This window comes from Triturus cristatus, chromosome 8 (assembly GCF_964204655.1).
Source record: "Triturus cristatus chromosome 8, aTriCri1.1, whole genome shotgun sequence".
NCBI classification, from domain to species: domain Eukaryota; kingdom Metazoa; phylum Chordata; class Amphibia; order Caudata; family Salamandridae; genus Triturus; species Triturus cristatus.
The window spans coordinates 640814739-640831676 of NC_140591.1; positions in this window are offsets into that span (position 1 = coordinate 640814739).

The window sequence follows — 16938 nt, forward strand, 5'->3', positions numbered from 1 at the left end:
AGCGGCAATAGATTTGGCAGTTGAGGAAAAACTCCCCCTATCGGTCATTACTTTTTATGCCGCTAAGGCTTTCGATAGGGTTAACTGGAGTTTCTTACATAACGCTCTGGAGGCCTATAAACTGGGTAGTAATTTTATTAGAGCAGTAAGAGCGTTATATTGCTCTCCAACTTCATGTGTGTTGATTAATGGGTCCTTGACAGAGAAAATCCACATAGAAAGAGGTACCAGACAGGGGTGTCCGTTATCACCTATACTGTTTAATGTTTACATAGAGCGCCTGGCCTGTGCTTTAAGATCCAACTCTTCTATATTTCCTTTCAGATGTAGGAATTGGGAAAAGAAAGACGCACTTTATGCTGATGACCTAATGATATTTACTAATGACCTGATGGGTTCCCTCCCTGAAATAACAGCAACTCTGCAGCAGTTTGGAAGTCTTTAGGGCTACCAAATTAATCAACAAAAGACCGAGATGATGTGCTGGAATACACAGAGTAATGACCCTTTTTTAAAACATCAAATACGATATTTAGGAATACTAATTGTGGGTGAGGTTAAGAAGATCGCTCAAACAAATTGCTTAATGCGTGGAAATGCCTTCCTCTCTCATTCATAGGTCGCTCTAACTTGGTAAAGATGATGATTTTGCCCAAATTTACATACCTGTTTAACTCAATACCATTAGAGTTTAAACAAGATTGGATCAGAAAAATGCAGGGTGAAATTAGCACTTTTATTTGGGCTTCAAAGGGAGCCAGAATCTCTAGGAAGAAGCTAAGAAGGAAAGAGGAACATGGAGGGATAGCCTGCCCGGACTTAATCCAGTATTATAGGGCATTCCATTTTAAGAATATTAGAGTACTCTTTAAAAAATATAGCTCTTTCCCAATTTTCATGCAAGCAATGATAGGACTGGAGGGTGATCATTTTTTATACAAATTTGGCCATACGAAATACTTTAATAAAATTAAATTAAAAATTTTGGGAGCGGCTATTAGATTGTGGGTCCAGATAAGGCGTTTGTGGAAGATCCCCTATTATAGTTACTATGCCCCTATTTGGGATTCGTCTGGCACGACCGAATGTTTAAAGGATGGGTTATGGTCCCGTTGAGAGAAAGCGGAGTGCTGGAATGGGGACAAATATTAACTGGATCAAATATTGTTGGCTGGGACCGACTGGTAGAACTAACGAATGGGGGCTTATCCAAATTCAAGCACTATCAGCTAATGAGCTGGACCAAAATGTTAAGAAAAGATGGTATGGGAAATATAGAACTTGAGGCAAAACTTCAAGGGAGATTCGAGAAGAAAGAAGTAGCCTTCTGATATTGAACGCTCATTGATGAAGGACGAGAGGATTTCTCATTACCTAATGAGACCTGGGGGAAGGCGCTGCCGTCGCTGGATGTATCAACATTATGGCAAGTATCTGCGACTGCACCTATGAAGAAAAACTTTTTATTTACTCTGCACAGAGCATATTGGACGCCCAAGAGGTTGTCGAAAATGAATAAAGGAGTCAGGAGCTGCCCCAAATGTGGTGAGGAGCAAGCTGATGACATACATATGTTCTGGCAGGGTCCGCATCTTCAATCCTATTGGGACGATATAGGTAAGATTCTCTCAGACGTCCTCCATCAAGAAATACAGGTAAGCGCCCAATTGATACTGTTTGGGGTAAAATTGGACGATAATGGGAGGTCCAGTCTTATTAAAAAACAGAGGAATTTGTTATTTTTGTTGATATTCACCGCCAGACGTGAGATTTGTATAAAGTGGTTCAATCTCTTTCCCCCTAGTGTAGAAGAGTGGCTGAATTCAGTCCTTAGAATAAACTTATTGGATAGAGCTGGACCACACAGTAAAAGATTGGATTTTTTGAATGATTGGGAACAATACTGGGTAGGGAAACCGTAGTATCTTGAGAGTCTGGCGATCATTTGAAGTCCAATGATTATGCGCAATAATAGTTTTGAGTATTGGTTACGGAGAGTTTACCCATGGAAAGAGTGGGCAAGCCGCGTTGGAGAGACTTAATGGGCTGTTGGGATACCCCCTCGCAGGATATGGAATGATCCAAGTGTCGGGTAAGGGCCATGGAAGATATAGCCCAATACGAAAATCTCTCTATAAGTGGGTATGTTTGCCATAACACTCTATTCTTCAAAACTTTGTGTGATGAGGACTTAAAAATTTTTTTAAAAAAAATACTAGAGCACAAGAGCGACCTTTTTCCTATCTGTGGCTGTCAGCATTAAATAAGCTCCCTCTTGAGCTCCCCTCTTCGGAATCAATTACTTTGTTCAACAAAAGACTGAAGACATGGCTGTTTTTACAAGAATAGAGGCCTTGTAAAAATGTGTGATTCTACCTCTAATCTGAGTGCTGGGACACTCTTAGTAATAGCTGTTTTTTTATATAAGCTGATTCATTCAATCATTTGTTGTATCTACAGTTTAGGACGTAAAAGCAGTAAAGTGTTTTGTTAGTTATTTATTATTTTACATTTTTTTATTAATTAATTTATTTATAATTTAAATACATATTTTACTTACTTTAGAAGGTAGTTGAATATATTTTTCCAATTCTGTTTTCAGGATGTGTTTGGAAAATCTGACAGAGCATTGTCATCTTACAGCTTTTGTAGTTTTTGGTGTGGCTAGTCATCAAATTGTCGATGCCTTTTATATTGTTAGATCAATTATGTAATTTGATTTGTTACTTTGCTTTTTGGTTTATTTTTATTGGTTAGTTTGTTATGTTTTCATTTTTTTTGTTATTGTCCTTTATGATGGGTGGTTAATTAAGGTTTATCTTATAATGTTGAAAATATATTTTCATATTTTTGTTTCATTGTGGATGTATTATTTATGTATATAGTTATTGTTATTTCTGTCTAAGGTGAAAATGGTAGTATTTGTTGAAAACATAATTTTTATTTATATTTTGATATATTGAAGTACATATTTTTTGGGGTAATTTAAATATATTTGAATAATATATAATTGTTATAATGTTTTAGAATATTTACATATTTTTTAATGTTTATTTTTAACAAAATATTGTTGGTTTTGTGCTTTGTAATTAAAATTATTGATGTTGGGTGATATTAATGTAGTCAATATTGTGTGTTGAATTTTTTTTTACTATTATTATATTTATTTAAAGGAAATTGGTTGTAGCCTTAAGTGGCCGATCAGTCCGTCAATATGAGGACGAGCCCTAGGAAGAAGCCTGCCACCCCTGGGTGAGTGAGGCCTTCTTCCTTTACGGAAAACACTTTCCTAGTCAATACCTCAGATTTTTGCCCTCCTGTTTCTACATCCCCTAGGCACCCTTTTGTAAATTCTAGTTATGAGTAGGAGGACGTGCCCTGGTGGCAGTTTTACCTCCTTCTGCCTCGTTGTTATAAATCCTTCACTATAAATAACATGACCAATACATAGTATAGCCCAGGTGCCATCTGAGGCTTCCCTGTGTTAGATCCTAAAATTCAGATAAGCCGAAATTCTGCACAAGAAGATGGCAAGTAGGGATCAGCAAGTGACCTAAAGCATATTAGAGCTCTGCAGATCAGAAAACAATTAATTAATAATTTTTTATTTCAGTTCTGGAGCTCTTGGCATTCAGCAAAGGATGGAAGAACAATGAGCTCTTTTGTGAAAACAGGCCTCACTTTTTTTACTTCAATTTTTGTACGGACAGTATCCACTCGCATACCTACATTAATGGTATTTTTTTTTTTACCTTCGGGAGAATCAGTCAGAAACATAACTACATGGATAATAATCCCAATATTAAGTTCATGGCCACACAATAAAGGAAAGTTATCCAACACCTATGGATTTATTGTTTGTGCAGAAAAAGAAGGGCTGGATTAATTAAAGTCCTGGAATCTTTTTTCTATTACTGAAAGTGGGTTTCCAGGTATTCTAGGAAATATTCACTTACATTCCTGATTAAGCTATGTCCAAAATAACAACAATGGATACCTCGGATCAGCACAATCTATCAAATCGGTGGAATGGACTTTAGGTTTCAGTCAACCACTGCAACAATAATATGACTGAGAGACTTAGGGACCAATTCACAAACTCATGTATGCGTAAGTCAAGTAAATCACCAACAGTATTACTTCAGGTACTCATTAGTGCCTTTCTGCCTGACTTACAAAGGTTGTGCTTTGACTAACTTTTGTAGTACTTTTGGAAATCAGGTTTAAGCCACTGGTAATCCAGGAGTGTGTTGGGATTACTGCAGACATTCAAGAATAAGCCAGGAGTTTTAAAAGAGTAAGTTCCACACATTCATACATCCACTTTTGTGAATCAGACCCATTGTGAACTGGCCCCATAATGTGGGATGTTGACCAATACGGAAAATGGCTTTCATGTGAGCGACACTTAAAAAGGAAGTCACTGTAACTGAAACATTTGTTTTGGCTTAGTTTAAGGATTACTGCATTAATTCACAAATGCATTTATGAGTACATAAAGTAGTACTCCTGTGACCATATTATGTATGCAGCTCATTCTTCTGGATTGTAATGGGCGCACCTTTCAATAGGTGCGCCCAGGGCAATCCAGAAAAATGCGACGCATTATAGGGAATGCTCTGCCCCCAGGGCAGCCGTCAACTCGCGCTGCCCCTAGTGCAGCGCATTCATTTGAAAAACGGAGTTGCTGCTTTGAAGCTGCTCCGTGTTTTCACAGAGCAGGCGTCAACCTGGCCTCACTTTCAAAGAGGATTAGAGATCTCCTTGCTGGTGGGTGCAGTGAGTGACTGCCCCCACCTGCAAGGGAATGTCTGGGGGGGTCCATGGGACCCCCTGCCAGAGGACTGCAATCTTGGGGCGCACTGACAGTGCGCCACCTTTTAGGTGATGGTGATGCACTGTTAGTGTGCTGCAGCGTGGAATGTCAAATCCCCCTTCGTCACAGACCAAATATTGCAATAACACATTCACTCAAACACATTCATTGGTGGGGCCCATAACACCAACACTCACACTTCCTTAATCTGTTTCTCTAGAGGGATAAGTTTCCAAAACGCTGACATGAAAGGAATATCTTTTACCTAAACCCTAATGCACATTGAATACTTTTCTTAACTTTTAACCTCGTGATATTCCCCTCATTTGGTGATGAATCAGTTAGTTGTTTTTATGGTTTAGTGATTCAATTAATTTATCTATACTCTTCTCTTTTTCTAGTTTCTTCAAATATTCAACATATGGCACGGGCACAGGGGCAAAGGGGTTCCCTCATTTGCATGGGGCCAAGCCCTCATGCAAATGAGGAAATGCCCTCTCGGGGAAGTGCTGGTGCTGTTTGTGCACCAGCGCTTTTAGTATTACAGAAGGGGACGCACAAGCGTATGTAATACCAAAGTCATATACTCATAAATGACTGTTAATTGGTATCCTTATTCCTCATCTATGCAGCCATATCAGCCCTCTCCATCACCACCCATGTTCTAGTATCTCCCACTTCATCACTCTGTCCCTGTTACAGGATCATCCATGCACTGCCATGTCCCAAAGTCATGCTAGTTTTCTCCAATGTGATTACAGAATTCACATCTTCTCAAATGCCCTCTGATACTCCTTCATTGAACACAATTGTCTTTCAGAGGTGACTACTTCCTAGTATCTCCATTAAAATGAGGTCAAAATAATGCTGTTCTTTAAATTGTCAAAAAAGGAGGGGTTTAGCCCAAAGGATTAGAGGGTAGGTAGGGCTAGTTATGTGCTCGGCGAGCTGCTAGCAACAATGGAGACAGATCCCATTTGAAACCTTGAGCCTGAAATCTTGAGCTTGAAGCTTCTTTAGGCGAGCAAAATAGAGTTTGCATTTGAATTCAAGAGAGTTTATCCAAAAAACGATTTTTACAAATTCTTACATTTGTTTGCTCTTGCAGCCACAAACTACTTTTAAAGAGAGTGAAGGATCTGTGGGGCCACGTCTTTGGCCCCCCTTCTCGAGTGAGTAAATAACTTGTGCTTAGTTGTCACGTTTTAAACTCATTCAAACAGACACCGCGAATTTGCGTGTAACATTTCTCTTGCAGAATTAAAGATCTGCGGTTTAAAAATCGTCTTGGCCCCGCAATATTGAAAATCAGTTTGGCAACCACTGTGTGTTATACATTGCTGATGGTTACATGCAACCGGCATAATGCAGGTATGTGACCACTAACTTGTACAGATAGAAAAACAATTAGGGCTTAGGAAGCGCCTTTTTTTAATAAAAATTTTAATTCTTTTTTCATCCCCCCCTTTTTCGTCACAATCAGTCTGTTCGTGAGAAAGATTAATCCAGCCCTAATGAGAGTGCGGCAATTGATTTAACCGGCACTCGAAACGCGTCGGCAGATAAAGGAATTCAACTCCTTGGTTAAATATTACAAGGCAGACAAAGGAATCTAACTTCTTGGTTAAATATCACAAATATACTCCCTGATATTTAGGGGATTTGATTGATTCCAAATATAAGGGTGTTAGTTGTCCAATCTATCAATTTGTTTGACAACTTTGCATTTCGTATTGTGTATATAATGATTGTTTTTTGTGACATTGCATTTGATGGTTTCAATGTTTGATTATTATGAGTTTATTTATAATTGTATGTCAAAACACATTTTTCACGTTGTTCACTTTCATTGTGTAAATATCAATGTGGTATTTCGTGTAGTTTATTATGTGTTCTTTTTGTGATCAAAGATATTAATTTAAAAAATAAAATAAAAAAAAGGCATAAATCATTGCTTGGATAAACGTATTAATTTTGGTTCTTTAAATTGTACATACAAATATGAAACAGCAGGATAAAAAGAGGATGGGGATTCAAAATGCCGCTATGCTGTTTGTATAGAAGCTAATAGGAAAGCGTTGCTTCTGTATGCAGGCAAGGCATCTATGTATTTTCTAAAAAGAAAGAGAAGTTGTGGCCTTATTTAGAGTTTGACAAACGAAATACTGTGTCACAAAGAGAAGCATATCCTGTTAACAGTACTACAATTGCGGAGTAGCATATTTTAGGCTCTATCCTGTATATGTCATATATGTACATTTATATGCTCATATACAACATTATTTTCAATGTATGACTTAACTTCATCAAGATGTGTTACATTAGCACAAATTAAGAGAAATTAATCATTTTAACCACTAAGGAATTTAGATATGAGTATATTAAGTTAATTAATTGATTTGCTGTAACCATGTTAGCATATTTACATGACATTGACTACTGTGTTCACTATACATAAATACATATTTTAACAGGCATCCATTTTGATTTTCAAATGAGATGGACCTAATATGAGGCCGTAGTTGAAAAAGCTTTCTTTAATTTGCCTGTATGTTAACTCTTTCCTTTGCAGGTGCCTTATCATGTTTCCCATTAGGGCTTAATGTTTGTATTAGATGACTGAAAGTGCAATCTGAGGGGAGTTAGGTCGCAAAAGTAAATGGTCAAAGTAGGGCTTCTGTTTATGGCGTATCATGAGGATGAGGTATCCAAGGTTTTCAGCTGCATACCTAATTTTGAGGAGACTGAAACATAGGGAGTATGTCGACTCCCCTCACTTTAAGCAACTTGGTTGGTTCTTGGAGGTGGGAGAAAGCCATGGATGTGTTTGAAGCTACTGTTGTATTTAATATGTGTTTCCATAGCTAGTTAGGCAGACTTTCCCTTGACTCGGAGAGGGAACATGTCTCTCTGCTGGGCTTTCTCTTAGTGTAAAGCTTCATGCTGAACACTCGTCTTATTTTCCTGCATTTCTACAGACGTTTAATTCTATGCTGACACATAAAAAGCTCCCTGGTTAGAAATCCCAATTAGCTAAACCTGGTTAAAGCCTATGTTTAGATTAAAAAAGGGAAGTTTCTTTATGGAACACCTTATTGTGACAATTTGTTTAATTTGCATTGTGGCTGTTACTATTTTGTATCATATTTTATTACGATTTTCCTTACTGGCACATTTTGACCTTCAAACTATATTGCTATATATGCTATTTTGTATCATATTTTATTACGATTTTCCTTACTGGCACATTTTGACCTTCAAACTATATTGCTATATCCTTTGAATTTATGTCTACTATGAATATGTACTGGATGGATTAATGTCATAAAATAAACTCAGATATTTCAATTAGTTGACTCTTGGGGCCAGATGTATCAACAAAATGTTTTGCGGTTCCCCAATTGCAAATCTTTGCTATTCACAATTGGGGAATCCCAAAACGGCATGCATGAAAGTGTGTAGTACACTTTCTGCGATTCCTAAGGAGTCGCAAATGACCTACCTCATGAATATGAATGAGGTAGGTCGCAATATGCGACCCCCTAGGAATCCCAAAAATCACAGGGATGGTGGTCTGCTGATTTCTGTGATTGCTTTTAAAATAAAGCAATCTTTTTTTTTTGTAAAGCAGCCCATTTTCCTTAAAGGAAAATGAGATGCTTTACAAAAAGAAAAATGAAACGTTTTCTTTTAAAAAAATGTAAGAGCAGGCAGTAGTCCATGGAACCACTGCCTGCTCTTAAAAATGCTTTTACAAACATTCAAGAAGGGGAAGGGGTTCCTTGGGGACCCCTTCCCATTTGCGAATGGGTTATCACCTACTTGAAGAAGGTGGTAAAATGCAAATGTTTTGCAACCACATTCATGGTCACAAAACATTCATGCACACCATTAGGATTCGCTAATTGGAAGGGACGCCCTAAACACGCCCCTACCAAATAGCGAATCGCAAACCCATTTTTAGATTCGGTAACAGGTTACCGTATCACAAAATTGAGTTTGATGCATCGCAAAAGCATTTTTTTCCGTTCACAAATGGGCCGATTCTGCTAATCGGCCAGTTTGCGAGGAGAAAAATGCTTGATGCATCTGGCCATTGGTCTTTTATTGTGGTCTCACATTGGCTTCACAAATTGGAAATGTATCTAGGATGTTAGCTCCCTTACAATGCTCCAAGTCGACGAACAAAAGCCCATACGACTAATGGGGAAATATATTGGATTATTTTACAAAAGAAATTAAGGTGCAGAGACCAGGGCATCATCAAGTGCCATATGATATAATGTACTTGTATTTACAGTGGACATTCGCACGGCTCTGATGGAGTATTCCATTTGCCAAACTCTAAATAAGGCCTGTAGATCCTTCTCGCATATTATGTTTCTCTTGACCAAATCAGATCGGATTGCAAATAAACTCACTAAACTGCCACATTTTAATTCAGCTATTCCTGTGTTGCCTTTTAAATTTGTCAATCACCACTGCAGAATTACCATTAACTGATTTAATGAATCACTCCCACAGTACATTTCAACTTCACGTATCTCATAGATAATGAATCAATAAGTGGAGGTGGTGGTGCACACCCTTCCCTCTGCTCATTTATTTCAAGTCTTTCTTTGCTGATCTGAAGTTCTCAGGGTGGGTTGTCTTGTTAAGTCTCCCACAGAATGGTTTGGAATTTTCATTTTCCTTTTATAATGCAGTGTGCGTCCTTCTTTTATTTCTACTAAATACATACTTCCAGCACTACTAATTGAGCTGTTTTCATCTTAGCTACTAATTTTAAATGTAAAAAAGTCATTATATTCCTCAGATGTTCCCCAGTCACTGCACCGCAGAAAATGCATCTATCGAATCGCTCTGTAATTGGTGCTGTAATTGCTAACAAAGACCAATTAAAATGAACTACAGTTGTAGTTTCAAATGATGGGTATCTCTTTTTCCCATGAATGATTTGGATGGGGGTTCAATGTAATGAGTCAGGACTCTTAAGAACAGTCAAATTATATCTGACTACAATTATCCCTGCATGCTCTGTAAGAAGTAGTGGTAACTGCTGCAAACATTCATTTGTTTATTATGTACAGAAAGTGCTTTTTTAGGCAAAAAGACAGATTGAGACTGAATACAGAACATTATAATTGAGTACCAGAGGCTCTCATGTAAATGTTTTAATTATATTCATTTGAATCTACAATCTTCTAAGTGAATGTTATTCTTTAAGCTGAAACGTTGTATCAGACAATAATTGCACTACGGATTCTTTAGATAATTTATGTTTTGCAGATGCATAAAAAGATGTGCATGTGCTGTGGGGACAGATGTGGCTCAACTAACAACGCCGATTGTGAGCCTGTGAACATTCACAAGCAAGTCAGCTTGTGAACACCCACAAATTCCTCTCCTACAATTTATGATTTCCTGAAAATAGTTTGAGCTTTGTAGCACTCAATACCTGGAATATTTGCCTTTCTAGGATGGGATGTATTAGAAATTGGGGGGCAGATTTATGTTTCCTGGCGCATCCCTGCAAATCAGCAAGGATGCGCCAGGAATGATGCGTCACGCAAGTTTACCCTTGCGCCACACATGATGCGCCGCATTTACAATGCGGCGCATCATGGCGCAGGAATAAACAGATGCGTGACGCATCCGATGGCATAAGGTTGGCGCAGTGCTTCAGTTGCGTCGCAAGCGCAACGCAACTCCAGCACTGTTCCAACCTACCCTATCCCTATCATGGTGCGTCAAGCCTTACGCCTGCTTCAAGCAGGCGCAGGGTTTTGGCGCATCAGCGTTGGGAAAGTGACTCAGTCAAATCTTATAGATTTGACTGAGTCACTTTTCAGGGGCGTTCCTGCGACGGAACGCCCCCCCCTCTGTCGACACGCCCACGTGAAACCTGACGCAGGTTTTACGTGGCGCAGGGCTTTACATCGTGACGCATCTCCATAGATGCGTCACGATGTAAATATGGCGCAACGTGGCGCAGGGTTTACACCGCCGCTGCGTCACAAAAGTAACGCAACGGCGGCGTAAAAGTGGCGCATCTCCAATATAGATCTGCCCCTGGGTTTCTGGTTGGCAGAGGTGTGCACCCTGTCCAAGCAGGAACCACAATCCTAGTCAGGGTAAGTCAGTAACACATTCTAATTCAACCTGTGCTCACCCTCAGGTAGCTTGGCACAGAGCAGTCAGGCCTATCTAAGAAGCAATGTGTAAAGTACTTGTGCATACAATACACAGTAACACAGTTCAAACACAACAAAAAGACAGCATATGAGTTTAGAAAAATAGAAAATAATGTTATAAATGAAACAAGACCAAAACAACCAAAAGCCAATAAGTAGAAGTCAAGATCGGAATGTTTCAAAAATGAAATGTAAAAATAGGGCTTTGAATCAAATAGTGCTGAAAGAGGTAATTGGTTGCACTGGACTAGGACAAAGGAAAGAGTTCAGGCCACCTGCGATGGAGTGCGGCTGGCTACAGGACCCATGCAGGGCCCATTGAGCAAAGTACCTTAATACTTGTCCAAGCAGGAAATGCGGGGCGCAGTCGAGCAATGCGGCAATGATCCCCCTGCAGTGATGAGGTTGCACCAGATTTTTCAATGCGGTAGTGGTGATGCTTCAGTTCTGTGGACGAAGCACTGATTCTGGAATATGGTGGCTCAGAATCCTATATGCTGCATTAATCAATGCTGGAGGACGATGCATCGATCTTTTCCATGCAATCACGGTGATCCATTGGTTGTGATGCTGTGATTCTGGTGGAGATGGGGCCGCTACAGCTGCAATGTGCTGGTCCCAGTCCCTGCAGCAGTGGTGATGCATTGATCCCGATCTTGCAGCAGGCGATGCATCAGTTTTGATCGGCGCAAGAGCATTGATGCAAATGCTCTTACCAGACGCAGCACTTTAAAGTCGGAACTGCTTGATCGGAACTGTTTTCCTGTCTCTTTTTGACCCACCACAATTGTTTCCTTTTATATGCACCTACTGTGCTACCGGGAGCCGCCTGGCTCCTGCAACGAGGGAGAGACCTAGTCTTTTGTTTATTTTCCTTATAAGGCACATTAGGCAATACAGTCTCGCCTTTGGGACCATATAAGTATTTATCTATGCAGCACATTAGCCTGGGTGCGAAACATCTACTGTTCTTTAACATGCAATTATGTGTCAAAGAAGGACATAACTGACTGAATTATGCGGCATAATGAAGCTAAATTCTAAGGCAGTATTAGTCTAAAGACTGTTTGCTCAAGTTCCATCTTATAAGTACTGGCTCAACACCTCACTACAGCAACTGAAAGGGTTACTCTTAACCTTTGCAATGGGTCTGCGACTGAGCAGACCCACATTTGGGCTTTTTTGTGTAACTTCTGATATAGAAACAAACATTTTTTGGTACATCTGCAACTTACATCACTTTATTGCAGTGAACCTGGATACAGGGTATGTTACAGAAAGCACCCACAAGTATACTAGAGCCCTCAGCAACTAACCACAAGGCTACCAATTAACATAGACATTAGCTATTATTCCTTAGGTCTGGGAACGCGCCATTTCATTTTAACTTTTGGCCTTTTCCTAAGGGGCCTTCAGTCCCTTTGATCCCGGGCCGGATAAAGTGTCAAGGTGTGCTCCGGTGGGATAGTATTGGGCGGGCATTGTGGGGGTGGTGACTGTTGGCAGGGTGGGAGCCCTTAGTGCTGCGGCCATTTTTGACACCAGGATGTTCAGATTTTTAACGGTGTTTTGTACAAGTATATTTTGGCGTATGTTCTTAGGTAGGTGTCGTTTTCCCCTATATAATGCCCTATACATTCTTATGCAATGCTCTTATAAATGCGGCCTAAAAGGTTTTTCTCCAATCAAATAAAATGTCTTGGTCTCGGGCCTTTCTGTTGTATTTTTGGGGTCAATTGTGGTGCTTGACAGGACTCTTTCAAAATGAAAAAGAGTGCACAGGGTTCGAAGTAATCATTTACTACAACTCAAAAATACCTAAACCAGTGAAAAATTACCTGTGCACGGGAGCGCCCAGTGAAATATCTGAACTTCAAGGTGCGCCGAAAACCCACCACAAAGCACTTAGGGGCATAGCAGCAACAACCGGCGATAATTATCGCTAAGCGCACTTAGCGCTAGGATAATTATCGCCGGCTAACGTGGATTTTTATGGCTGAGATAGCGTGCTATTAGCAAAGCTTATCTCAAAAGCGATAAAAATCCTAGCGCTAACTGCCAAACGTGAGATTATCGCTGGAAACCCAGCGATAATCTCACGAAATGTGGCGTTAGCTTGTTGATAGGGCCCCACAAACTTAGCCATGATATCCACCTTCCATAGGATATCATGGCTAAGTCAGTCCTGAAGCAGGCGCAAGGAAAGTAGCTATAACAGGGGTTATCGCTACTTTTCTTGCTGCTATGCTTCATAGCGTGGGGCTTGATGATAGGAGAAATGTCGCTTAGCGACATTTCTCATGTCATGTCAGGTCAAGAACGCCCACTTTGCATCTCAATAGAGATGCAAAGCTGTGCGTTACGAATTAGTGCGCTAATGCAAGGTTTCACGCGTTAGCGTGACCTTGCTAATTAGGCGATAAAACTATCGCCGCATTACGGCCGAAAACGGCCGCAAAAGCGGCGATAATTTTCAATCACCGCCTTGTAAATATGCCCCCAAATAATCCAGACTCACGTTCGAAGCTTGAATAAAGTTTATATCTGCATCAGACTTCGAAGCACTCACAAACAGCACAAGGTAACGAGTCCAGGTAACGACCTGTTGTTTCACAAGAATTAATTAATAATGAAGACTTCAGAGAGGGAAATCATTTGAACCGAAATAAAATATGTTGTCCAAAATGAAATGAAAAGTCCAGCGACTCATTAAAAACTGTTCAGATAAACAGTGCAAGGTTTTAGCATTTCTGTATAACTTTGGACAGTGCCAACTTCGGTGCCCAGCCCGATCCAATTTAAACTGCAACAATGCAGTCCAGTGTTGCACTCCTGTTATCATTCAAAAGTAGAAACACTGACCTTACAGAATTTTTTTAAATCAAATCACGAGCCTACCTTTCGGAACTGTCTGTGTTACAAAGAACTCCAGGGCACTGGTCCAAAAAAAAGAAGTGGGGGAACTAACCTAGTTAGGCAGTATGCAAGTGACATCACGGCACGCGACATCATGGCGCACGACATCACGGCACACGACATCACGGCGCATGACATCACATATGGCATCACCGGAATTGACATCATAGAAAGTGGCATCACAGGCCACGACTTTACAGGAAGAGGCATCACGAGAAGTGACATCAGGTCTAAAGCCCTCACATATATGTTTAGCAGGTCTATCATGTGTACGTTTGAGCGCATTGCGAGGATAATAGCACAGTGAGCTATGGAAGATGATATGTGACTTCTACACCTTGCAATCCCACAGTTTTAAGTAACACATCCTGTAAATTCATTTACAAACTTATATAATTTATTGTGCATGTAATATGCATATGTTGATGTAAAGCGCTCTGACAACCTTCATTGGGATGAGTAGGGGTATAAAAGAAAAAATAGTGATACTTAAATTATTTCAATACCTCCCCAAGTGTAGTATGTTCTATATAAATGCAATTTGCATTGTGTATATGCTGGAGCGGGTAGTACAACATTTTGTATACCCCCCCATTCTGCATGTTTATATTAATCTGAATAATAAATTAATTGTAATATTAATTTGTTTGAAGTGATAACTCACCAACTATATTAACAAAATAATTACACGTGGGAATTGCACCTTGCATGGCTATATTAATTGTAAATTAACTTGAGAACGCATATTAATAGTAGAAAACTAGAATATTGCATGTTATATGTTGCTTTGGTGATGTATTTGTAATTTGTGCTTTATTCAGTGAGTATAAACCGCTCTGAGTGTTGCTTCTGCTAGATAAATACACATACATATGGGTATTAGTAAGGGAATAATATTTTATTAGCCATTTCTATCTTTTAATTAAGTTTTTGTGTTTCTTTTGCTTAAGTTGACCATTTCGGCCTGTACAAGATGGCTGAAAGAGATGTTAAATGTGACTGCCCTGACAACACGAGGTTCTGGGTGAAGTGTGCAGGCGTCACCGCCAGCAGCAGTGGCCTGGACCTGACCCCGGGAGAACATGTACCCTTCAAGGATGCTCCGGGAACACATCCAAGACAAAAGACAATGCTTGATTTAAATACCGGAACCAGCAAGTGCGATGACTTCATTTTGCGGACTATGTGAGAAGTTCACCTCACGATCTTGATACTTTTTGATATTATTTTCATTATAAAAGTAAGTAGGGAATTGAACAAATAACTAACGCTAACGGATACGCTGATGCTGAGGTCTTGCTCTTCTTTGACGAAATCGATTTCCTGACGTTATGCTGACGGAGAGGACGGTGACACTGCTGGACAGCTGTTATCCTGAATCTTTGAGAGACTGAATTGCGGCCTAACTTTGCTGAACAAATTCTTCTTTGACTGATTGACTTAGAGGACGACTTTAGCCAGAATAGGTAAATATGATGCTCTGAAATGCTGATGATGACTTCTAAATTTTCTTGCTTTATTTGTTAGATAAAGAATAATTGATTAATTGACAAATGTGTTTTGTCGATTATTTGAATACGAGAATAATGGTAAAGAAGTAATGTGTAGATAGACGAGCTTTATTCATTAAAATCATAGATAACAACTAACTGATCCATCTCCTTATGAGAGGGATATCTTAGAGTCTGAGGGCAATGTGTTTAAGGGTAAGGTAAAGGTATTCCTCTCATGTCAGCGTTGGGAAGCGTATTTTCCCTCAGAAAAACAGATCAACGGAGTGTAAGTATATTGGTGTTATGGGCCCCACCAATGAATGTATTTGAGTGAATTGGATGCCGAGGTAGTTGGTCTGTGCCGAAGGGGGAATTTGACTTTCCGCGCTGCAACATATATACTGGGAAAGACCAACACATCTGACATTCTTGCAGTGCATACATATCTCCTAAACAGGGACTGAGCAAAGTGAAAAGCTGCCTCTCTTAAGTATGCGTGAAGTGCTAACAAGGTGTGAGCCTTTGTTTCCCCTCCGCTTTATTTGCATCAGGTGTGAGGCTCCTGACTGCTCCCAGCCAGGAGACTCGAACAAAAGGAAGCCTGATGACAGCTCAAATTCGGCCTTTGTTATGGGCCCATCAGGAGTCTTAAATAGGAAAGCCCCATCCCCGCCTGCACGTTGTTGCTTGTTGCAGATGGAAAGCAGACAACGTGCTGGTGCTGCTGAAAGTTTCCCGGTGTTTGGAAATTACACCGGGATGAGTTCAGCACATTATTCATCGGGGCCAAAATTCTTGGCTGGATGAACGGCGTTCACCCTTTGAAAATAGTGGGTGGACACCGTCCACCTACATGTACTCCCGACTTGTGCCCCGAAGAACTCCATTAGCAAACAACCGCCTCTATACTGCTTTAGCTGTGAAATAAAAGGTGCGCTAATAGCAACACCCCTGTTCTCCAACTGAGTCAGCCCCGACTCACACAGCACACAAAGGGAGGCAATACCATTCTAGAAACAGAGGATAAGTACAGCAGGTAATTGGTGTACTCCTTCTACCCGCTGACCAAAGTGGCGCACTCCAAGTCTGCGCCCGTGGACAATCTTCGTTTTTTAGAATATTCCTCGGCCATCCGATCTAAAGTTCCTTGACATCTTTATTACCAGTGTGCTCACACGCAACCTATAAATTGATCACTTTTAGTGTGTGTGTGAGTGTGAGAGAGAGTCTATCGGTAAAGCATTAATAAAACAGGCTTTTGAAAACAACTCTTTTTACACCATACAAAATGTTCATAAGAGACACACATCACAAACCTTTATGTTGATTAACCTATTTGAGTAGCTAGCAATTCGTTTTGAAGCAAGTCAAAGCATGGAACAAATCCATCAATTCCAGTTTACTCCTCTGCCAAAACACTAAGAAAAGAACGCTCATACCTCAGACAGTTTGTCCGTCAGCAAAAGTAGAGCGTGGCTTTAGTACAGATGACATGTAACACAGATGTGCTGTTGTCAGC